We start from the raw sequence: 6,000 nt of genomic DNA, 5'->3' as shown, positions 1-6,000 counted from the left end.
GGCGACCTGCGCCGCGAACCACAGCCCCGCGGGCGCCGGCCCGCCCTCGCGCCGCGCGCGTGACCCGGGTTGTGCGCATGCGCGCCGCCGCCGCTGCCGCCTGGACCCGAAGGATGCGGGAGCGCTGCAGCAAGCTGGCTGCTTCTCGGCAGCCGCGGTCCCGGCCACCCGAGGGAGGGCGGAGGAGAGACGGGGAGGCCGCCTTTGGGCCTGCCTCTGCTGCCGTGCCGGAGGCCCCAGAGGAGGAAGATGTTAGCGAAAACGAAGGGCAGGAGTTACTGAGCACAGCGACACCTTTGTGGCCGCTGTTGGCCTGCCGTCGCCTCCCGTGGACCTCAGGTCCGCAGAGCTCGCCGTCCTGGGCGAAAGCAGCTCCCCAGCGCCTCGCCTCCAGCCGAACCGACCCTCTCAGGCCCCGTATCCACCCTGAGCGCCTCCTATGTAACCACATGTTCACCTGTGGGTCAGGTGGGGAAAAGGAGACGCTGCACCCTTGTCCTGCTACATTAACCCTACCTGGGGCAACATCTGCGTTTCTTTTTGCTTCTTGAAACTTTTAAATATTTTTTTTTGTTATTGGGGCGCCTGGGTGGCTCGGTCGGTTAGGCCTCCGACTTCCGCTTCGGTCTGGATCTCATAGTTTTGCTTGGAGTTTAGGCCCCGCGTCGGGCTCTGTGCTGACAGTGGGGAGCCTGGAGCCTGCTTCGGATTCTGTGTCTCCCTCTCTCTCTCTCTGTCCCTCCCCTGCTCACGTTCTGTCTTCGTCTCAAAAATAAAATGAACATTAAAAAAAAACTTTTAAAAAAATTTTTTTTTTTTTTGAGAGAGTGTGTGTGAGCCGGCAATAGGGCAGAAGAGAAAGGGAAACAGGATCCGAAGGGGGCTCTACGCTGACGGCAGACAGCCCTATTCGGGGCTTAAACTCACCAACAAGGACATCATGACCTGAGCAGAAGGTGGAAGCTCAACCGACTGAGCCACCCAGGCCCGTGGAAATCTTTAATTATTTAAAAGTGGAAGGAGGGTGAACAGAATGCCATTGTAGGATGAAAGATAAAATGGCTACCGAACATGCATTTTGTTCTTATCTTTCTCGTTTTCAGTAAGTATGGGTTAACTATGGGATAGTATGTCATTTTCTTCCATACTACCATTGAACTATTTCTAGTGTGGCAAAGACATGGAAAGTGGGGCTTTTATAATGCAAGGACTCTGTACCTTAATAAAATTTGGGGTGCCTGGGTGGCTCAATCGGTTAAGCGTCCGACTTCAGCTCAGGTCACGATCTCGCGGTCCGTGAGTTCGAGCCCCGCGTCGGCTCTGGGCTGATGGCTCAGAGCCTGAAGCCTGCTTCCGATTCTGTGTCTCCCTCTCTCTCTGCCCCTTCCCCGTTCATGCTCTGTCTCTCTCTGTCTCAAAAATAAATAAACGTTAAAAAAAAATTAAAAAAAAATTCTTTTAAATAAAATTTAACCACCCATTGACAAACCAGTTCTCTTTAGGAACCTGGGCATTTTCTAAAATATACTTCAAAAAGCTGTTGAGATACAGTGAACAGAAATAAACCTAAGAAATGCTAAGATGATTTGTAGTCATAAGCATTTATTAACTGTTTTGCTATGCATAATGTTTGAAAAACTATGTATGAATTGTTCCTAAACAACTGTCAACTGAATACTTGTGTCCCCACTCTAAATTCATGTTGAAATCCTAACCCCCAATGTGATGGTATTGAGAGGTGGGGCCTTAGGGTGGTGATTAGGTCATTATGTAATTAAGAAGACTCCTCATGAGTGGAATTAGTACCCTTATAAAAAAGACACAGCCCCCACCCAGCCACATGGGGCACCTAGGGGTGGCTCAGTCGATTAAGCGTCTGAGTCTTGATTTCGACTCAGGTCATGATCTCATGGTTCCTGGGTTTGAGCCCTGCTTCGGGCTCTGCTGATAGGAGCCTGCTTGGGATTCTTTCTCTCTCTCTCTCTCTCTCTCTCTGTCCCTCCCCCATCTTTCTCTCTCTGTCTCTCTGTCTGTCTCTCTCTCTCTCTCTCTCTCAAAATAAAAAAAGACCCCCCCCCCAAAAAAAGACCCCAGAGAGCTCCCACACCCCTTCTGCCATGTGAAGACACAGCGAAAAGATGGCCGCCTATAAACCAGGAAGTGGTCCACACCAGAGTTTTAATCTCCTGGCACCTTGATCTTAGACTTCCATTCTTCAGAACTGTGAGAAATAAATTTGCATTGTCTTTAAACCACACAGTCTATATGGTATTTTATTATAGCAGCCTGAATGGACTAAGACAGGATCAAAAAGAAAAATCACTTATTAAAATCAAAATCCATTGGAGAAGAAAATCAAAATCAAAATGACTACAATTAGTATTATGTAAAATGGATGTAAAAGGAAGAACGAATACTAACCAGTACTATCAGTACCCACTTCCATTCTCCACTCCTACACACAGAAAATTAATCCTTAACCATTTAGTTCTCCTTGCTCAGTCACCCTGACCAAATACCTAGGAGGCACTTTGCACTTCTTTCCTTCACCATCTGCAACCAATTAAAAGCCAAACCGCTCTATTCTGCCTTTGCCACATTTCCTAAATTCTTCAATCTCACCTGGAGCACGCAATCACCTCCTAACTGGCCTCCGTTTTTTCCCCCTCTCCATCTACACACTGCCACCAGAGCGAGTTTCCCAAAGCACAGGTGAACTCAAGTTAGTAACCTGCTCAAAAATACCCAATAAGTTTCCAGTGTTCAGAACGCCCTCCTCCATCTGTCCCCAAGATATTTCTAGTCCACACAACTTCCTCCAACAATCCCTCTCCCCTTGTACACTCGCACCAACTATGCACTGAGGGGAAAGCAAGTAAACAATATTATGTTCCGGTTGGAATAGGTATGCACCATAGAACGGTTAAGAAGCAAACAATGTAAGCATTTATGAATCACAGTGCAAGATGACAGGGAAGATGCCACAGGCAGAATAGTGGGGTCAAGCAAATGGAACAGAAAGCTTAATCTGCTGGGAGAAGTGGGCAGTACTAATCCTTGTATAATAATAATTCCTTGCACTTCTATGGTACTTTACACTTTTGAAAGAATGTGTGTGCTTTTATATGTCTTATTCCATTTTATTAATAATCGGTGATAATTCATGAACTATCATGAATTATGAGGAAGTTTTCACGTAACCTTAAAAAAAAATCTGTGAGATAAGTAAAATGCAGGTAGTAGTTTTGGCCCCATTTTACAAGAAAATTAAAGTCAGGGATATTAAACAATTTACCCCAAATTACACAGCAGGTATTAATTTCCTTTAGCTCCCCGAACATTGCCACCCTTTTGTCTTTCAATAATTATAGTTAAATAATTGCTAGGCTGGTAGTAATTCTCAGAGATCTTACTTTGAAACGTTAATGAAAGAATAGAAAACCTCAGAGTGGAAAATTCAGCTCAAAATTGGCAGTATAAATAATGCTATTACCATATACTATAAAAAGCCTTTAAATTTTAATATTTTCCTTTTAAAATGTGTTTTGAAGGTTTGATTATGTGCATACAGTAATGTCCCAAATCATACATACTTCTTGAAGAAATCAGATATTCACAGTCCTAATCCAAAACAAACAAATGTAAAGAAACACCATTAGCACTCTGATGTATAGCACTCCACCCAAAGGAATTTGGATACAGAGGTTTAAAGATAACGAACACTGTAGTAATTATAGTTCTTACCTTCATTCTGGCTTAAGAATAACGCAGACAACAAAGGCAATTGCAAAAGTAAATGGCAATGTGGGATTGAGCTATAAAAATAGGTGAGCAAAATGACAGGTGAGTAATTTCTGTTAAAAATGAAAGTCAGACTTTTCTAAGAAGACATCCAGATGGCCAACAGGCACATGATAAGATGCTCAACGTCACTCCTCATCAGGGAAATACAAATCAAAACCACACTGAGATACCACCTCACGCCAGTCAGAGTGGCTAAAATGAACAAATCAGGGGACTATAGATGCTGGCGAGGATGTGGAGAAATGGGAACCCTCTTGCACTGTTGGTGGGAATGCAAACTGTGCAGCTGCTCTGGAAAACAGTGTGGAGGTTCCTCAAAAAATTAAAAATAGATCTACCCCATGACCCAGCAATAGCACTGCTAGGAATTTACCCAAGGGATACAGGAGTGCTGATGCATAGGGGCACTTGTACCCCAATGTTTATAGCAGCGCTTTCAACAACAGCCAAATTATGGAAAGAGCCTAAATATCAACTGACGAATGGATAAAAATGATGTGGTTTATATATACAATGGAATACTACTTGGCAATGAGAAAGAATGAAATCTGGCCTTTTGTAGCAACATGGATGGAACTGAAGGGTATCATGCTAAGTGAAATAAGGCACAGTAAGACAGATACCATATGTTTTCACTCATATGTGGATCCTGAGAAACTTAACAGAAGGCCATGGGGGAGGGGAAGGAGAAAAAAAAAAGTTACAGAGAGGGAGGGAGGCAAACCACAAGAGACTCTTAAATACTTAGAACAAACTACGGGTTGATGGGGGGTGAGGGGAAAGTGGGTGATCGGCATTGAGGAGGGCACCTGTTGGGATGAGCACTGGGTGTTGTATAGGAACCAATTTGACAATAAATTATATTTAATTAAAAAATAAATTAAAAAAAATGAAAGTCAGGGGTGGGGTGCCTAGGTGGCTCAGTTGGTTAAGTGTCCCACTCTTGATCTCGGCTCACGGTTTGTGAGATGGAGCCCCATGGTGGGTTCCTGGCTGACTGCCTGCATGGAGCTTGCTTGGGATTCTCTCTCTCTCTCTCTCTCTCTCTCTCTCTCTCTCTCTCTGTCTCCCACTGGGTGTCATGTGCTCTTTCATTCTGTCTCTCAAAATAAATAAGTAAACTTAAAAAAAATTAAAGTCAGGGGCGCCTGGGTGGCTCAGTAGGTTGAGCATCTTACTCTTGATTTAAGCTCAGGTCATGATCTGAGGGTTATGGGATCAAGCCCCCAGTGGGGATCCATGCTGAGCATGGAGCCTACTTAAGGTTCTCTCTCTCTCCCTCTCCCCTCTCCCCGGCTCACTCTAGTACTCTCTCTCTCTCTTAAAAAAACAAAAACAAAAAACAGAAGTCAAAATTAGGAATACTTGTGAAAAATTAACAATTCTTGCTTAAAAACTGAAAAATAAATTCTCACTTCACATTGCCTCATACCCACATGCTATTTGCTAACCTTTCATTGAGAGAAGCAAAAAGGATTTGGGGGGGGGAAAGATGGAGGAGAAAGCTAGAGAATAACCTAACACCAGGGACTGTCAGAAAAGTTAGGAAGATTAGCTATCAGAAAGCACTGGAGTGAATTGGAGAAATTTGAGAGCCAGAGGAAAACAAAACAAATATGGCTAACCCAAACCCCTCATTTGACAGCCTCGTATGGTAGATATTGTTACCCTCACTTTACAACTTAGACTCGAAGAGGTTAATTAATTTGCCCACTGTCCCATAGCTAAAAAGTTGCATAACAGATTTCAACCTAGGACAGATTTACTCCAAAGTCTGTATTTCTTCGCCTCTAAATCATTTCTCATTCTCTGGTGCTTTTTTCCTTTCTCCCACTACAACACAGCTTTGCTTAACTTCTCAGATTGGGAGACTCACCATTTTAACCAAGGACTCTCTGGGCTCTCACTTGCAGAGCTAACAGCCTCTTGTCTCCTGGGAAAAGTTGAGTCCAAACATATGCATGTGACCCTCAAGTATATAATTCAGCAATCATTCTCCCATAGATTTAGCACGGCCCCCCAAAATTTTGGCCAGGCATCAAGAGGATACAGAGACAAAGAGTAGCTAGTCAAGGGCATGGCAAGGCCAGCGACCCACCAACACTGCCCCGCTACCAAGATTAAGTATATAAATCCTGTTGAATAGTTTCTTCTCACTCCTGCCTCAGCTAGACAGAATTCAAATATTTCATCATT

This window comes from Prionailurus viverrinus, chromosome B3 (assembly GCF_022837055.1).
Source record: "Prionailurus viverrinus isolate Anna chromosome B3, UM_Priviv_1.0, whole genome shotgun sequence".
NCBI classification, from domain to species: Eukaryota; Metazoa; Chordata; class Mammalia; order Carnivora; family Felidae; genus Prionailurus; species Prionailurus viverrinus.
The sequence above is the reverse complement of the archived record's forward strand: the minus strand, read 5'-3'. Positions refer to the sequence as shown.